Source organism: Mesoplodon densirostris, chromosome 1, assembly GCF_025265405.1.
Source record: "Mesoplodon densirostris isolate mMesDen1 chromosome 1, mMesDen1 primary haplotype, whole genome shotgun sequence".
Classification (NCBI taxonomy): domain Eukaryota; kingdom Metazoa; phylum Chordata; class Mammalia; order Artiodactyla; family Ziphiidae; genus Mesoplodon; species Mesoplodon densirostris.
This window is the reverse complement of record NC_082661.1, coordinates 72721369-72741934: the sequence shown is the minus strand read 5'-3', so window position 1 is coordinate 72741934 and position 20566 is coordinate 72721369. Positions and strand designations below refer to the sequence as shown.

At 36.0% G+C, this 20566-nt stretch overlaps 1 protein-coding gene across 2 annotated transcripts in view; it reads right to left on the bottom strand.

The window, feature by feature from the left end:
• TET2 (tet methylcytosine dioxygenase 2) overlaps positions 1-20566 on the bottom strand; it is a 139361-nt gene that overhangs the window by 41835 nt on the left and 76960 nt on the right. The gene's annotated exons all lie outside the window — the stretch shown is intronic.

The following is a 20566-nucleotide window of genomic DNA, read 5'->3' as shown; positions in this document are numbered from 1 at the left end:
AAAGATCAAAATCACCAGCTAATGTGGGAAGTTCATACTGTATTAGTAAATAGTATCAACTTCCTTCCCAAATAATTATTTTTGTCAAAATGCTAAAAACAATAGAGAAAGATGACCTCCTTTCTTTTTTCTCTAGCACCTTACATATCCAATCATTTGCTTAGTTCTATCAATTCCATTTCCTATGTATTCCTTGAATTATCTTCACTGCCACTTGGTAGCCAGATCTACATTATCTTGCTTCATTATCTACTGTAATAGCTTTTTAAAGATTTCTCCTGAGCCCAGCCTGTCCTCTCCCCAGTCCTTCAAGGATCCTTCAAACTGTTATCCAAGGGAATGTTCTAAAAGGCAAATCTGATGTCATACCCTTCTTAACACACTTTATTGACTCCATAGTGCCTGCATTAGTAGTTCTCATACTCTTTACCCAAATACACCTGGAAGATAAGGCACAGTCTCTGCAGTGCTGACATTCCAGGGGAGGGGGTGGGGGTGAAAGTGTAGTTTATAAAATGCTTTTTCTAAGTGATTCTATATTTTCCTCTATAAGATCTGGCTGCCTACTTCTTTTGAGAATTCCTGCCTAATATAAATGGTTTTTCATATGCAGGTTTCTATTTTTCTGTCCACCTACTTCTTCCCACAGATTATACTCCAACTATAACAACAACTTATAAATACCCAAACATTGTAAGCTGTTTCAGACCTCCATGCTGTTGTTTTATCTGCCTAGAATGCTTTCTTAGTCCTCTTATTGTGCCCTGTGACTCCTGTGTCTGGTTACAACTGTCTCAGATTATCTCCCCTAGAATTTTTTCCTTGATTTTCCCAAAGAATTACTCACTCCCAGTTTTATCCTGCCTTTTGATCTTGTATATGGTCTACTGCTGAACATATCACATTCAACTGTATTTTGTTTACTCTCTCTTACTGGACTGTGAATTCCTTAAAAATATCCTACTCTGTTTATTTTTATGCTTAGAGTGAGCATCCAGTTTCACTAGATTGATATAAATTTGCTCATCTTGTGATCATTTCTTTATTCAGTCATTCATTCAAACATTTCTGAGATCAATACTGATGGGGATTTCAAAGTCCAAATGATAGGGAAAGCAGGAAGAAATGGGCACTAAAAAAGAAAACATAATCCATTATATAAAGTGAATGCTGCCCCATTCATTATAGAGTCATGCTTTATTTTCCCACAGTTTTTCTCATTAAATTTATTTTAAGGCTATAAGTAGAAAAAAAAATCAAGACTATTTTCCCTTTGGGCTATAAAAAAGCTCTATTAAAATAGCCATTGCTTACTAACCAATACAAATGAAACAGAGGAAGAAACAAACGCTGAGAAGCAACACTAAAGTTATCATTTGCAGAGAATAAGATTGTATACTGGCCAACTAAGAGAATCAACCGGAAAACTGTTACAGATGACAGTAAAGTAGCTAGAAAAAAAATCAACAGCCTTGGTACCTAAAAGCAACAACCAGTCAGAAGCTATGGTGGAATAAAAAACTGTAATAGAAAAAATATTTTTAAAATACTAAGAACAAACTTAAAAAGAAATGTGAAAGACCTATCTGAATAAAACATTAAAACAATACTGAGGGATACACAAACACAAAAACAAAACAAGTAGAAAGATATAATATGTTCTTGTATAGTTGTCAAATTACTCTATTCATTTAATGTATTTTCATAAAAATACTAAAAGAATGGGTTGAGTTATTAAGAAGCTGACTCTAAAGTTCACGTGGAAAAATAAACAAACTGGATAACCAGAAATAATCTGAAAGAGAATCTAATGGGGCTTGGGCAGGGCAGGAGCCAAATGGAAAGATATTAAAAAGCAACAAAAGCTCTACTGTACTTAAAACAGCTTGTACTTGCACATAAATAGATAATAGAGTGTTTATAAGACCAATGGAATAGAATAGAATGTCCAGAAATAGATTCAAACACACATAGAAATATAGTATGAGGTAATGATGGCATTTCAAATAAATATATTAGAACAATGGAATAGTTTTCTGAAAAAATGATACAGTTGGATCGGTCCCTTACATCTTATACCAGAATGTATTCTAGATGGATTTAAATTCTGAATATGGAAAACAAAACCCTAAAAAAATTAAAAACAGCCTGAGAAAACTTAAAAAAAATAATCTAATGACTGGACAAGTTCTTTGTGACACAAAATCTAGAAGCCATAAAAGATGAGGAAGTTCAATAAAATTTGTGCATGTAAAAATAAACCCATAGCAAAGTTAAAAGTTACATAATACTTAATATATAGGACTCATACAAACTGACAGGGAAAAGACCACCCATTGAACAGGAAAAATGAGCAAAGGACATGGACAGTTCACAGAAAATGAAATGCAAGTGGCTGTTAAATATTTTTAAAATGTCCATCAGAACTTATAAAAAGAAATGCAAATTAAGACTGCAACAAGATACAGTTTTTTTTTTCAAATTGGCAACAAACAAAAACTTTAATAATACACTACGTTGGCAAGCATATGGGGAAACAGACATGCTGTCGCATAGTTCTCAGGAGCCAAAACTAATACAAATACCATACAGAAGGATTTAGCAATATCTACAGAATTTCGTAGAAACTTCCCTTGATCCTTCAGTTTTAAACTCTCATCTAACAAATATGCACATATTTGTTAAACTATGTATGCACAGTGTTTTGCACTAGCAAAGTTTGGAAACAACCTATATTTTCAGATGAAGTATTTCCAAGTAATTAAATGAAATAAAGAAAGCTGCAGAACAGTATGTGTAAGAATGCCACATGGGCTTCCCTGGTGGCGCAGTGGTTGAGATTCAGCCTGCCGATGCAGGGGACACGGGTTCGTGCCCCGGTCCGGGAAGATCCCACATGCTGCAGAGCAGCTGGGCCCGTGAGCCATGGACGCTGAGCCTGCGCATCCGGAGCCTGTGCTCCGCAACGGGAGAGGCCACAACCCTGAGAGGCCCGCATACCGCAAAAAAAAAAAAAAGAATGCCACAACCTGTACCTTTACAAAAATAAAAATAAAATCAGTTCCGGGAGAATATACGACAAACTGGTTATAATACTTTGCCTCCAGGAAAAGGAATGGAGAGGCTGGAGAATAGCACTGAGAGGGAGATTGTTTTTAACTGTGTCATTTTGGAACTTTTAGGCATGAATATTAATAAACAAAACTTAAATCAAAAGGTCATAATTCCTAATGACAAATAAAAATAACAGAACAAAGTGATATCTTTATTTCTGCTAGACCTACTTCCTTTCAAATGTTAAGAGATGGGTTAGATGTGCATAGTCACTAGTCACAAATGGCCACTGAGCCTTTGAAAAGTGGTTAGTCCAAATTGAGATGTTCTGTAAGTATATATACACACTGGATTTCAAAGACCTTAGTGTGGACCAAAAAACATAAAATAACTCAATTTTTAAAAATATTTATTGCATGCTGAAACAGTGCTATATTGGATATAATAAGTAAAAAATATATCATTAAATTTCATGTGTTTCTTTTTACTTGTTTTAATGTGAATACTGGAAAATTTTAAATGTGGTATGTGGCTTATGTTGTATTTCTATTGGGTAGCTCTGAGCTAAACTAATACTCTTAATTATCAATAACCTTTCATAAAAAAAACCTTTAGTTTCCAGAATCATGAAAATTGATTTGTAGTCTTTGATGTAAGGAGCTTCTCCAAAATCAGGGGCATTACCACTTTTGAAAAATTAAGAAGCATAGGAGAGCGGCCAAGATGGTGAAATAGAAGGACCCTAACATCACCTCCTCTTAAGAGCACACCAAAATCACAACAATCTACAGAAAAACCATCCTTGAAAAAAGACTGAAACCTACCAGAAAAGATCCTCTACAGCTAAAGACATAAAGACGGAGCCACAAAGAGACTGGTAGGAGAGGCGAACTCCCAATGTAATCAAATCCCATACCCCCCCCCAAGGTGAATGACCCCAAACTGGAGAATAATTATATTGCAGAGGTTCTCACACAGGAGTGAGAGTTCTGAGCCCCCCACCCTGGGGGTCCAACACAGGGAAAAGGAGCCCCAAAGAGCATTTGGTTTTGAAGGCCAGCAGGGCTTGATTGCAGGAGCTCCCCAGGATTGGGGGAAATAGAGGCTTCACTCTTAAAGGGTGCACACAAAATCTCATGTGCACCGGGACCCAGGGCAAAAGCAGCAATTTGATAGGAGCCTGGGACAGACCTATCTGCTGGTCTTGGAGGGACTTCTGGGGACTGGTGGTGGATAGAGAGGGGGGAATTCATCTGCATGAGCTCTCCCAGAGACTGACATTTTGGCACCAAGACCCAGCCCCACTCAGTAGCCTGCAGGCTCCAGTGCTGGTACGCCTCAGGCCAAACAACTAACTGGGTGGGAACACAGCCCCACCCATCAGCAGACAGGCTACCTAAAGACTTCCTCCGCCACAGCCTAGAAAATGGGGGACAATATTTGCAAAGGATGCAACAAGGGTTTAATTTCCAAAATGTACGAACAGCTCATATAGCTTAAAAAAAAAAAAAATCCCAAGCAACCCAATAAAAAAATGGGCAGAAGACCTAAACAGGCATTTCTCCAAAGAGGATATACAAATGGTCAATAGGTACATGAAAAAATGCTCAACATTGCTAATTATTAGAGAAATGCAAATCAAAACTACAATGAAGTTTCACCTCACACAGGTCAGAATGGCCATCATCAAAAAGTCTACAAATAATAAACGCTAGAGGGGGTGTGGAGAAAAGGGAACCCTCCTGCACTGTTGGTGGGAATGTAAATTGGTAGAGCCACTATGGATAACAGTATGGAGGGTCCTTAAAACACTAAAAACAGAACTACCACATGATACAGCAGTCTCACTCTTGGGCATATATCCAGAGAAAACTCTAATTCGAAAAGATACGTGCACCCCAATGTTAATAGCAACACTATTTACAATAGCCAAGACATGGAAGCAACCTAAATGTCTGTCGACAGATGAATGGATAAAGAAGATGTGGTACATTTATACAATGGAATACTACTCAGGCATTAAAAAAGAATGAAATAATGTCAGCAACATGGATGGGACCTAGAGATTATCATACTAAGTGAAGTAAGTCAGACAGAGAAAGACAAATATCATATGGTGTTACTTATATGTGGAATCTTAAAAAATGATACAAATGAACTTATTTACAAAATAGAAATAGGCTCACAAACTTATGGCTACCAAAGGGAATAGCAGGGGGTGGGGGTGGAGGGGTGGAGTAGGGGAGATTGGGATGTACACACTACTATATATAAAATAGGTAACAAGGACCTAACATATAGTACGAGGAACTAGACTCACTATCCTAGAATAACCTATAGTGGAAAAGCATCTGAAAAAGAATATATATATGTGTGGTGTGTGTATAACTTAATCACTTTGCTGTACACCTGACACTAACACAACACTGTAAAATAACTATACTTCAATTAAAAAAATTAAGAAGCATAGACATAAGCTTAGATAATTCTTCATAGACTAGGTTAATTAGCTTTCTAAACACGACAGCAAAAAATGCTTCCCTTTGGCAACTGTAAAATTGATTTACACATATACCAAACAAAATGTATTTACATGTACATTATGTTGTTATATATTATATAAAAACTTGTAGTCTCTGTATACAATATATATTGTCCTTAATTTTTTAGATAAAAATATTTATGTATAAAGTATTTAACACATTACTCTCTATTACAATCCATACCACATAATTTGGACATTCTTCAAAGTGTCAAGGGCAGAATTACAATGGATGGAGTTTGCAAATCTTTTATGAGCATAATAATAGCTTCTAAGAAGAATGAAGGTGACTTAAATTAAATTTTTTTCAATATGGAGTTTTAAACACAATAGCCATTTTAAAACACTAATTCTATTATTAGAACTATTCTGTCCATGACAGCAATTCCTTTACTGAATACAACCATCAGATGTAAAAAGTTAAATGGTTAACTTTTTCAGGGAGGACAGGAAAATTGTATATTATCTTTCCATTTTTGGATGAGGATAACTTGTTATTTGAGGATTATTTGTTATTGGTCTATGAATCTAATTCAGAATATTTAAACCAATAAAGTGCCATTTTAGAGGGAGAAAAAGGAAATATTTTCTTTGACTTCTGACTTCTTTCTGTGGCCAAACCACACTTTTTGTGTATACACCCCAGAATATTATTACACAATCCAGTAATCTTCTTGCAACAGCACTCTTATAATCACCTAGTGCTTTTATACTGATATTGGAAGCATTATTTATTTTTAATGAAAAAAGAAAGAAATGAGACCTGTTCATTTTGATCACTGTAGAAATATTGAAAAAGCTTTCATGCTGGGCTTCGCTGGTGGCGCAGTGGTTGAGAGTCCACCTGCCGATGCAGGGGACACGGGTTCGTACCCAGGTCCAGGAAGATCCCACATGCCGCGGAGCGGCTAGGCCTGTGAGCCATGGCCGCTGAGCCTGCGCATCCGGAGCCTGTGCTCCGGAATGGGAGAGGCCACAACAGTGAGAGGCCCGCGTACCGCAAAAAAAAAAAAAGTTTTCATGCTATAATTTTTACAGTGTATATAAATATACAGTTTTTTCAAGCTTATAAAAGTCAATAATTTATATATGACAAATCTTCCAAGATAATTTTTTGTAGATATCTACCTGCTAATCTGTGAAAATAGAGTTAACAGGTTATTTTTACAAATTGAGGGGAATAAGGAAACTTTTTCCATAGTTTAGCTAAGTTTTTTTTTGAATGAATGAATGCAAATTTTTGCTATAGAGATAATTTTGTGTGGCATTCCTTTTGCTCCTCAGAGACTAAGAACAGAAATAGTTTTTATTCATTCAGATCTGCTCTTTTACATGACTGATATCAGAAATATTTTGAATTCTCATAATTGATTTGAGATTCAAATGAAATATCCTTCATTTTTTCCTACACTAGAGAACATATAATTAATATGATGTATAGTATTGATCAGGATACTATTCCATTGTGAAACTGAATGTTCAATTTTTTTTTTATTGGAGTATAATTACTTTAGAATGTTGTGTTGGTTTCTGCTGTACCACAAAGTGATTCAGCTATATGTATACATATATCCCCTCCCTCTTGGATCTCCCTCCCCCCATCCCATCCATCTAGGTCACCACAGAGCACTGAGCTGAGCTCCCTGTGCTATACCCCTGTGCTATACAGCAGATTCCCACTAGCTACTTATTTTACACATGGTAGGGTATGTCAATCCTAATCTCCCAATTCGTCCTACCCTCCCCTTCCCCCCCATGTCCACATGTCAGTTCTCTACGTCTGTGTCTCTATTCCTGCCTTGCAAACAGGTTCATCTGTAGCATTTTTCTAGATTCCATATATATGCATTGATGTATGATATTTGTTTTTCTCTTTCTGACTTACTTCACTCTGCATGACAGACTCTAGGCCCATCCACATCTCTACAAATGACCCGATTTCCTTCTTTTTTATGGCTGAGTAATATTGCATTGTATATATGTACCATACCTTCTTTATCCATTCATCTGTCGTTGGACATTTAGGTTGTTTTCAACCTGGCTACAGTAAATAGTGCTGCAATGAACATTGTGGTACATGTGTCATTTTGAATTATGGTTTTCTCAGGGTATATGCCCAGTAGTGGGATTGCTGGGTCATATGGTAATTCTACTTTTAGTGTTTTAAGGAACCTCCATACTGTTAACAGTATTCAAATGTTTTTAAAGTAATGCCAGCTCTTGGAGGTTTGTATATGGTAATTTATACCAGATAAAATTGTAATATAGTTAATGCCAAATAAATTTATATCTATAAAAATCAGGAGAGAGAATTTTCATTTTAGAACAAGACTCAATTTTTACAATAGGGACAATGACTCACCTACAAGGACATTGGCCAATTAAAACTAAGGCACTAATATTTTTTTTTTTTTTTTTTTTTTTTGCGGTACGCGGGCCTCTCACTGTTGTGGCCTCTCCCGTTGCAGAGCACAGGCTCTGGACGCGCAGGCTCAGCGGCCATGGCTCACGGGCCCAGCCACTCCGCGGCATGAGGGATCCTCCTGGACCGGGGCACGAACCCGTGTCCCCTGCATCGGCAGGCAGACTCTCAACCACTGCGCCACCAGGGAAGCCCTAAGGCACTAATATTTTCTTAAAACTGTTATGAAGTTTATATGCAAGGGCATAGGCAGAAGAGCCTTTGGTAAACCTGGAAAGGATGATTGGTTAAGCTTACCCAGTGATGTTTTTCATGGTGTCAGCACTTGATGTTATAGCATTTAGTTACAGTTTCAAAATGAACAGCGAGCTTTTAACATATTCCTTAAGAGATGTTCTTACAGATGATGGCTGATTTCAAGCTATCAACCGACAGCTCACAAAATTCCTGAAAACTTCACAATCTGCTCTTGCAAACTGTTAAGAGCTGGTTCTAGGTACACTACTGTTAGGGCTACCAAAATATTAACAAATCATATTTCTTTCTTTTCTTCTTTTTTGGAAATAGAATGAAAGTTCCCCAGGAACAAATACATGCCATATTATTTGGGTAGTCTTCCTTGTTTCCAGAATAGTAGTGGACAAAGCGCTCTTGCCCACAGAATTACTGAACAGCATTTTAAATTTTTGGGAGGCTAAGAAAGTTTAAAATTACTTATTCAAAATGAGTGATAAATGTGAAGTTCATGGTTGTAACAATGTACAAAACATTTCAGAGCATAAGAAAGAATCTAGTTTTACTCTCTCATTTTACCGATGTAAAAACTGAGCAATTTGCTCAAGTTAGGCATCAAAATAATTGCTCCCACAGGGTCTAGACTGGCAGCTCCATAGAAGCTCTTCCTGCCACATAATATTAAGAAAAATGCATAATTCAAAGAGTAGGTTTTATTTTGTTAATAAATTCATACTTTGCCAACATTTTAGTTTTTTTCAGGCTTAGGATAAAAAGATAAAGTATTCTTTTTACATATCTGTAGGACTGTAATTATTAGCATGATTAAAGGCATTGTGCATGTATTTCATCAAGGTATTGTTTCTTTGTGTGAGTTGGAATAGAACAAAAAAGAAGATGTAAACATTTAGTACATGGAATTTGAAGTTGCCACAGAGTTATTCTGATCCCTTCCTTGCTACCTTTCTAGATTACCTTTTTAATTGACGCTGGGATGCTGATGATTTTCCTCTAAAATATCCGAGCACAATTTATAAAATTTCCCTAGTAATGTCATTGAGAGAATTGGAGCTCAACTTGCATTAGTTCATTTGCGTATTCAGTCTAGCATCAGTTGAATCCCCACTCAGTGCAAGTGCTCTGGGGTGGAGCAAAGACAAAGAGGCACAGTTTCTGCACTGCCCCGGACTGTGGTTACGGTGACATATTGTGACTGCACAGGAGAGGGGAAAAGCACTTCCAGCTGTCAGGGTCTGCATGACATAAACCTAAATTTCTCTCATGAAATTTAACTTCATCTCCCTCTTACCATAATAAGAGAGAAATACATGTCCCACTAAGTTTTAAAAGAATGACCATGAGTGTTCGCAAAACATATCTATCAACATCAGTGAGGCAGAAGAACTAGTGTTCTAAGTAGAATGCATATATATCAGTAGTTACCAGGTACAGAGGAGACTATGTAAAAAACTCAATGCATTTTTAAAGAAACTAGTAATGTTCAATAAATGACTTATGGAAACTTTTCTGGCTATTGAATCCCTAATTTAGGAAAAGACATGGCATATATTCATCTGCTTTAACTGCTCTGTTATCTTCCCTAATCAAAATGTAATAAGTAACTCATTACTTAAATTGTATACACACACACATACACGCACAGTTTTTGATTATGTGGTAAAGCATGAAGTTTCTTTATAGGTTTACCAAAAAGGCTTAAACTTAAACTTTAAGAATGTGACTTAAACTTTAAGAATGGACTAAATATAACACTCAAATTCTAAAACCAGCTTTGGCATTTTGTCAAAGCCTAAAGAGGCAGTTTTAGAAATCATCTACCTAAATGACAGGTGTTAATTAATTCACAGTTCAAAATGTCATAATTTAGATCTTACTAGTCATATTATTTACGTTTCTCCCTTTATTCTAACAGTCTAATATACCCCATGAAGTATGGCCTTCTAAGGAACCAAAAAGAGTAGTTTCGTCTGCTATAAATACCACCAATTTTTTTTCTTCTGGAAATTCTGAAGGTCAAATTATAACCAGGTAATAGAAATGTGCAAGAATATGTTATGGCCACTCTATGATTTCAGCTAATGCTCCAGAATAATGTTTCATAAGCTATTAGGGAGAGGGAGAGAAAGAAATATATTGAGATAGAGCTTGAGAACTTTAAGTAAAAATGCCAAGTATGTCAACCTGCATCCTCAGTGTCAGAGGTACACGTTTATGAAGTCTGTTTATCTCAGTTGAAAATACTAGCCTTTTGACTAGTAGCTAACATTTTGGTTTCCTAAGACCAAAACAGGTTTTAGCCACAGCAGTTTTCCTTTGCTATTTGATTTTGTTCCTTCTCCCGCCTCTCTGACAATAATTTATTATGAATTCAAGTCACATCGGCAGCATCTGTGAAACAATTACTGCATCTAGGACTGACTCTGAAGTCTAATCCATCATAATTATGACAGGCCTCTTTGAAGATGCTATGATGCATGACTTAAAAATAGCACATTAGTGTGCAAATGGATCAGCATCCCATTTCACCAATATGCATTTAGGGTTATAATTTAGCTCAACACCATTTGACTCCTTTTGAATCACTTGAGAATGGTGGCTGCAACTCTCACCACATAAAGCTGTAGATGATGCTCAAAATTTGTGAAGAGGGCTTTTACTTTTTGGTTTATTGATTTTGTTGGTGGTGCACTAAGAGAAAAAAAATACACATCATTTAAATCTCATGTCAGCTTTTTCCAAGGAGACAAGAGTCAATTTATAGATCTGTATAGCTGCCATAAGGCAATAATTTTTTTATAAAAAATCTTTGACTTCATGTCCTAATATTGAAAGTATATAAAATACTCTTCCATCATCAGATGAGTCCTGTTTACTGATACATGCACACTGCTGGGGATAAATTCTTAAGACTAGTTACTTGCAAGGACTGTATCTACTAAAGTACATGTGTCTCAACATCAACCTTAGGAGATTACTATATATGTCTCTATCACCTCCATGACAGACTTTACCCCTACTGTAATTCTGGTGTTAGGAATTTATTAGTTCCTGACATGGAAAACATTGAGTAAAGATGATATATTTGACTACACTTCCTGCATAGATGGCACTATTTTCCAAAACTACTATAGATTCTTCCTACCAAAATGGGAGATAATTTGCATCAACTACACATTTATTTCAAGATATGTGTAGGACAATGGGCCTGTTTTGTCTATTGAATGTCCCTGTGGGTAGTGCTCTAAAATCCCGACAAATTTCAATACTTATCTTCTGCATCTGTCAAATTCCCTCCACTTAGTTTGACTTTCTTTCTTAATATATAATATTAGTATGGTTAAGTCCCACTCTGGAAGTAAGCAAAGTGTTTTTTATAGGGTATAACTTATGAAGTTAAAAATTATTTAATATTAACATTAATTTAATATTAGAGCTAAAATTTTTAAGGGAAACAATCTATCCAAAACATATTTTCAACAGCTAACTTTATGTATCCAAACTACATGTTAAGCATGGAACATAATGTATTATGTATGCATTAAATATGGAGAATATAAGGTGAATTAATATTTTTACTGCAAAATTGACTTTTCTATTTCTCATCTTGTAAGAGCTTTCAATTTTACTATTAAGAAATCTCTTAAGATGTACTTATCTTGGAAGAAAAAAAAACAGTGAACACACAAGCATGTCAAAATCTCAAAGAAATTCCTGCATTTCCAGAAGTGCATTAATAAGTAGCTACACACATGACAAGCACTTGCTTTGCTCCTGCTGTGTGTTATACATGGTTATAGGAGAGACCTTGTCCGGTTTTTCATAATCCTCAGTAGAAACTATATAATTCCAATGTTTGAAGTTTTAAAATTTGTTTCTTATCTTAAAATAACATTATAGACACAACTGAATAACATATAGATTATTTAAGGGAGGAAAGTCAGAAGAAATGTCACTGAAGATTAGAGAAGAGGCGTACAGACGGAAGTCTGCATGTAAGATGTGGACAACTGACAGTTTAGAAATAAATCTGCTTACAGTTTGCAACTCTAGTCAACTAGTTTCCCAACTGGTAAGATGGGCATGCTCTTTTGTCAGTTTTCAATTATCCATGTATCTGTTAATCCTGGGATTGTTTCTCGAACTGGGCTTATTCCTGGTCTCTAACTCTCACCAAACTAATAGGTGCTGAGGGAAAAGATCATCAAACATAATTATAAATATCATTTGTCACAAGCGTTATTTGCTTCTCATAAATTATAAAAGTTATTCACATTTTTCAGTTTCAGTACACTCATAATTAGAATGGTTAATTGTGAGCTGGTTATTCTTACTAGGACACTAGTGTACTCTTATTAGAATACACTCTATACAATGCTTGACATTTTCAATTAAAAAAATGTATTAGGGGCTTCCCTGGTGGCGCAGTGGTTGGGAGTCCGCCTGCCAATGCAGGGGACACGGGTTTGTGCCCCAGTCTGGGAGGATCCCACATGCCGCGGAGCGGCTGGGCCCGTGAGCCATGGCCGCTGAGCCTGCGCCTCTGTAGCCTGTGCTCCGCAGCGGGAGAGGCCACAGCGGTGAGAGGCCCGCGTACCGCAAAAAAAATAAAATAAATAAAATAAAAATGTATTACAGAAACTGTAGTTGTTTGTGTTTGATCCTGCTGATATCCTATCTGAGAATCTGTCTAGTGGACAAGCATACCCCAGCACAAAGAGGCTGTAGGGTGGACTCTGTAGGCAAAGCTGAAGTGGGTGTGGTGATAGAAGACACAAAGCCAAGACAGACTTCCTGGTCAGGGAGCAGTGCAGTAACAGCCCCTGCAGGCCCCTCTGAAGAACCCATGTGTGCCAAGAGAGAGCCAGTACTTTGATTCCTGCCCCATAGAGGGCATCCAATGGCTAGTCAATGTCAACTACCAAAGTAGCAACATTCAAAGTCCTGCAGCCTTGTTCAGGTGAATAAGGAACCTTAAGCTTTTTTTCATCCTTCCTCCTAGTGGCTGGTGTTTAAAAGAGAGGGGGCAGGGGCAGAGATATTCAGAGTGAGACTCTCCAAGTGTTGGAGCCAGAGGTTAAGACTGTGAATCAGGCTTCACTGGGGACTTTTAAGATGAATAGGGCTGAGTTTCAAAGACTAGAATAAAACTGTTCTAATTACCAGAAAATGCTGTACAAAGTACAGAGTCTAGTCAAGAAGACGCCATAGGGATAGTAGGGCAGGAGGGACAATATCATAGTATGTTTGGGTAAATTACAGGGAAAATGCTTTCATTTTTATACCCTGGGGTATGACTTTTCCAATAAAACTGTCACATAAATCCAACAAAACAATTTCTAGTAATATAAAAGAACTTTATGTAATTTCTGACAGGGTTCATAATCATGCAATGACAGAGGCAGAGTCATAAAAATAAAATGTCGATGTATTCATTCTTTTAGTCAATAATATTTATTGAACATATCCTATGCCTATGTGCTACGCACTGTTGTAGCCAATAGCAGTACACCAATGAGCAAAAGAAACAAACAGCCCTGCCCTCTTGGATTTGATACTCTACTGGGGAGAGAAACAATAAACATAATAAGGAATAAACTGTATGGTACAGTAAGAAGATGTTGAGTGCTAAAGGAAAAATAAAGAAATAATAGGGCAGGGGCTGGGGGATCAGGAGTACCAGGGAGGGTCTGCAGGTTGCTGTATTAAATACTATAGTCAGAGCACGTCTCATTGAGACAGTGAGATCTGAACATAGTCTTGGAGCCAAATTATACAAGAAACATCCAATTCACCAAGATGATCTTAACTAATCAATGTGTGAAACTGTATTATTGGATACACTAGCCCGTGTCTTGAGCCCTAAAATCAAGAATGGAAAAAGAAACAAAACTACCAAGATGTACAAGGTAACTATATTGAGTCACCTAAGTTGTCACAACCCCAGGGGACTTTAAAGTATTAGTGTGAAACAAATTAATAACATACCTAACATTTATAGAAAAACTTCATACTAGGGATCTTTGCAACACAGGCATTTTGGCGTTTGTGCACTGTGTTGTATTCATGAAATCTGCTCCTCCTCAAAGGTGTTTTGTTCCCTAACAGTGCCTCAGAAGGCATGCCATCTGTGTTTCTGAGAAGTTTTATACAACTTTGAACAGCTCCATCCTCATAGCAATCTAGTTCTAATCTGCTACAGTTACTATGACAACCTAGTCATTTGTTTTCTTTCTATTTTGAAACAATCAGTGATTATTTTGGTTCAGTTAACTTGTAGGGGGTTACAAAGTTATACTTGAGGGTAAAATGAATATTCTACAAAAAGATGAATAATGGAGATGCTATTAAACCCATTACCCATCAATGGCCTATCAATTTAAGATACTTCAGTAGTCCTAAAGAAAACCGCCAACATTATTTCATAATATAAGTAAAATAATTTTTGTCCATCCAGGAAAAAAAAATGAAAGAGATTTTCTAGAGGGTAAAGCATTAGGAAAATGAGAAACATCAACTATTTGATGTTACTTTAAAAGATTATATAACCATGTGTTCACCAGAAACATGTTCCCATATGTTAAGAAGGTTACTCTCATCTTCTTTGATCTGTGTTCTGTTAGAATCTCTGATGAACACTTTATATTGCCCAAAATTATAGTGTACATTTTAACTGGTATCAAAATAGAAATAAAAAGACTATAAATGTTTTTCCTCAAAAAGGTTCTTACTTCTGGAAACACAATCTAAGGGATCCAAAAGTAGTATTAAATATAGTCTCTATCATTAAGAATTTTTAATTACTAAATTGGCTGGAGAAGACCTACACATACAAGACCAGCTATTCAGATCTAGTCCTGGATATAGATTTTTGAGCAAGTCACAACCTCTGTGCATCACAATTAAAGAAAAAACAAAAACAAAACCCAAAACAACCTCAATTATAATCTGAGGAAAATGAACATGATTATGTCTAAGATCTTTCTGAGTGCTAAAATGATACGATTCTCTAAAATTGGCAATGATAAATATCTACTGGTGTCTCACTGAAAATAAGTCATCACAAAGCCTACTCTTGGCCTGGAAAGTATACTTTTTTTTTTTTTTTTTTTTTGCGGTATGCGGGCCTCTCACTGTTGTGGCCTCCCCCGTTGCGGAGCACAGGCTCCGGACGCACAGGCTCCGGACGCGCAGGCTCAGCGGCCATGGCTCACGGGCCCAGCCGCTCCGCGGCATATGGGATCCTCCCAGACCGGGGCACGAACCCGTATCCCCTGCATCGGCAGGCGGACTCTCAACCACTTGCGCCACCAGGGAGGCCCTGGAAAGTATACTTTTCACCTCATTTTACCAATAAGTAAGTAGAAGCTAAGAGAGCAAAGAAGCTTGGCATAACTAATACAGGGCAGATGTAGGTATGAAACACAGACCTGTCAACCTCTGAGCCAAAGTGTGGCTAGATGGGGGTGGTAGTCCAGGGCAGAGAAGCAGGTTTAGCATCCTTATGGTTATATGAGCACTCCATATACTGGGAAGAGAAAGTCTGGATTGGCCAATATGAGTACAGTCACTAGGCGAGCAAATTCTTCTACAGGCAATGATGGCTAAGCTTTCTTCATTGAGGTCTAGACAAAAAATATTCCTTAAACTCTCCAAGTCCAAGAAACACTGGGCACTCTGAATGCAAATATCAATACTTTGGACAATGCACGTAAATCATATTTTGATCACTAGAAATGTGAATTTCTGATTATGAATTGAGAAATACATAAATTTGTTTAAACATCAACCTCATGTGCATTTGATGAAAACAAATCACTTTCCCTCAATCCAATCAACTCTGAGAGAAAGATAAAATTGGTTTTCTGGATTTTCAAATTAAGGAGCAGAATCTGGGCAGTGGTGTCCATCCCAAAATGATACCTTCTTCACATCTCTATCAAGTCTCTTTATAAGTGCATTGCTAAATATGCTAGAGACTAGTCTGTACATATACGTGGAAGAAAACAAATAAATAACCACATTATAGGAACCAGGTCACATCATATGTGATATATAAAGCACTAGTTCTATTGGCTATTAATATGTATTTTTTAAAAGGGAAAGACCAGGCTGAGAGAGAATAAGTAAGGAAAACTGGGTTACAAATAAATTTCAAACTTTAATGGAAGCCCTCAAAGCCTTTAATATGATTCTGGGATCCCAAAAAAGGAGATGTGTGTGTATGGCATTTTCCAGACATATCTTGAGTACAGAATCACAGTTTACAGAGTAACCTGTGAAACCAACATCCCATGGAACAGCACACACTGGAAAACCCTAATTCAGATATATATGATGATTTTATGCAGTTTTAATATGTACATGGATCTTGAGGCATTGATGAGAACTTGTGGTCTAGCAGAATGTAAATTCATATCCACAACTTAGGTGTAAAGAGCTCTGAGTCCATCTCTGAAAGCCAAAGACATGCACATATGCAAGTCTTGCTTTAACTTCAAATTAAACACATAAAAACTATTTTCCCTGTCTAATTTCTTCCAATAACATTACCATTCTAATATTTAAACTCTTCCTTAGAAAGGGCTCTTGGCTTTAGCTCAAAATCTCTTCTGTCCTGATGAAAATATTCAGAAATGGCTACAAAATCTCAAAACAAAATGTTTTGAAACAGTGATTCAAAACTCTGTAACTAATGGTAACAAATCTTTCTTGGTAATTTTAAGAGTAGCGGTCATTTAATTAATGCCCAAAGTGATTTACATCATATATATATATTTTAAGAGACAAATACTTGGTTTTAAGATGAAATCTTATAAACATAGCCTTTGTGATGTCTGTGTTCCCACCTGCCACATCAAGAAAGCCACTCCTAATTGTCCATCACATAAAAATGTAATGGAAGCATGCAGACTGACATAAAGTAAGTTTTTATGTACTAAGTTTAAATAATAGAAATAAAATCAGATCAGAGTTGAGAAACTACAGTAATATAAATAATCCAATTAAGGGTAATATTGAATAAAATAGGAATAGGAAACTTAGCTTTTCATATTATTTTCTAAACATCAAAAGTGCCAATATGCTCATATATTAAAGAGAAATAATTCTCCTATCAAAGATTTCTTCAGCCTTGAAATGAACAATTAAACTTTTGATAACATGACCACAAAACTCCTGTTTCTTTCTAAATGCTTCCAAATATGCTGTGTATTAGAAAGAGCACAGTCTTTAGCACTAGTGTTGAATACAGTATAAAACAACCTTGAACATAATTTTAAAAATAAAATAGAGACAAACAGGAAAATTCAGATTCCCGGCAGAAATTTTACTTATATTAAACTATCCTACTTTGCTTTAATACTCAGAAATTGATAATTTTTTTGTGTGTGAGCTAAATAGACCATTTAAGTTATGTCTATAAAGTTAAGAGAAAGGCCGCTCTCAGGGTGTAATGTAGCATTGCACTGATGTAAATCTTCATAGGGCATGTGGGAAAGATAAGAAGAAAAAAAATTTAAAAAAAAAAGGATTGTAAACTCACCAAATCTAAACATTGAGAAAAACTAAAAATATACTTCCACTATGTCTGTATCAAAAATGCTATCTGAATTCAAAATAAGACCTAATTACCTACAAAGTAATTTCCATACAACCAGAGCATTATTTAGGGGATATCACAAATTCACATGTCACACCAAAGGATGCATTAAAGGTTGATTTGGCTAATGATTTGCCCAATAAACGTAGTTATATCTGTTATCATGACTGTAACTAAATCTGCTAAAAGATGAATTAGCTTTTTGTTTGAAAATAATTTCAAATTAATAGATCAGTGAATAATCCATGTTCATGGCATTTTCATAGAACAAAAGTAGAATTTTCTACAGAAAAAATCTAATAGAAAATATCATACATTTTCTGTCTTAACTTGTATCAAATTGTCATGTTTATACTTCAATTATATTTGAATATGGTATATGCAATATAAATCTGAAGCAATGTACACTTAAAATGTCACCAACCCTCTAAAAGTTGTAGCTTTTCCTTGTTCTCTTTCCATCTTTCAGTGGGAATAAGCACTCTGACTTTGTCATCTTATAAACATGGTACCATAAGTCTACCAGTTAAAATACACACTGAATTAGGATGAAGAAAAAGAACTTCTCAGATTAATTTATAAAGGTTACAGAATTGTAGTAACCAGAAGTACCAACATTTCCGTGAGAATTATAGAGAAATAAACACATTTTAAATATCCATTTGTTTTAGTCTTTGGTTTTAAAAATATTGATTTCCATTCTACTTGTCCTCTTTCATCTCCCCCAGAAACTCTAACCAAACTCCAAGTCCATTAATTCTTATATTCAAAGTGTGGAAATGTTTTACACAGTCTTCTAAACCCATGGTTAGCAATAAGATCATAAAATACTCTGAAGCAAAATTAATTTTATTTGAGGGAAGAACAATGAGTAGAAAGAAACAATGGTTAGTCTCCTAATGGGAAAATTATTTTAGTCACATATGGAGAAAACAGAACTCTGAATAGTCAGACTTCTCTATTCAAAGGTATTGACTTATAGTTAAAATGTTCCTCAGGTCACCCATTTATGGCACTGCATAAAAATTCTACACTGTTCTGCTGAAAGAGGTTATGGGTTAGAATCCCAGAACTGGTCCCCTTTCAGTTTCTTACAATTCAAGGCAAACTCTTTCCCATGTTTAAATGTTCTCTTTGTGGCAAGAGGTAGCATGAAGAGATGGTGAAATCATTGCAGCCAAGAAAAAAAGAAAACTGGCTGATCTCATCTTAACTGCCGTTAATGCTTTGAGATGATGCTTAAAATGGCATTATTGAAGCAATGCTGGGAAAATGTTGTATTCCTTTCTGTTTCTTCATTCAGAATACTTTCAAAACTCTAAATCTTTCCTCAGAACCCACTCTGGCATTTCCACCTTTGGAAGACTGCCACAAAGCTACCAGTCAAAGATTTTAAGTACCTCCAAGCTAATTTAAGCTTTAAATAATTGAAATTAAAATATGCTGCATAAGAATTCAGGCTTTTTGGTAATAAATGTTAAGTCAAGAGTCACAAAGTTTAAAAAGCTCTTTCATTAATTTTCTTGAACATATATTTCATGATCTGGCAAGTGACCACAAGATGTTACTATAGAGAGGAACTGAAATAACCCATTCTTTTCAGTTTAAATGCTAATTACTTGAAGAATATTAGACTTTATTAAAAGGTCTCATGTGGCATTTTCTGTAAAAGTAAGCATTATATCTATATTACTATACATGACAAACTTTTATGGTATACTTTTTGACACATACTTTCAAATTTGTAGTTCAACTCACCATTTATTGAGTCTGTGAGCTGAGTACGTGCTAGGTGCCATGAGAAACAAAATGACTGGTGACAGTGTTCTCAGGGAGCTTATACCTAATTTAGAGGTGGATCATAGATTTATAAGAAGATACATGCAGGAATTCCCCAGCAATCCAATGGTTAGGACTTGGCACTTTCACTGCCAGGGGCCTGGGTTCAATCCCTCGTCAGGGAACTAAAATCCTGCAAGCCACATGGCACGGCCAAAAAATAAATAAATAAAAAAGAAGATAAATGTCATCAGGTTCATATGAACATGGAACTATGGAACACACATCAAAATGGAGATGATTTTCATAGAGGCCCTAAAGAATTTCTAGGATTTCTTCAGTTGCAGTGAAAGAAGCACATCCTAGGTGGAGGGAAATGCTTAAGAAAATTTCTAGAAAGAAGACTTGAAACAGAGGTCTTAAAATAACAAGAAATCTATTTTGGTCAAGCAAAGGTATATGCAAAACCTTAAAATGAGAAGGGTATAGATGTGATAGTAATTAGGGTGTCATTTTGAGTAAGGCTACTTGTGATTATCACTACAAGCTTTGATGCACAATCACTCAACTTGATTAAAATTGGCTAAAAAATTTAGTACGCTTCTTCTGACTTTACTTCTTCTGAGTATACCTGAAGAGCTGAGAATCTCCCTAAATTCTACCTTTATAACCTTATGATAACCAAGTAAGTATACTGTCAAATTTCAGCATAGATAATGAATTCTAGTCCTAAAAATAGTCACTGTAGGCTATTTCATACTTCAGCTGTACATTTCCATCTCAGAAGAAGGGTTGAGAAGTTGAGTCAAGAATTAAGCTCAGACTTGATGCAGTTAAAAAGAAAACAGAGAAGCAGATGCGTTTGCAAAATAAAACTTCCATGGAGTCTTTTGGTGGGGGAAGGGTGGAGTGGAGA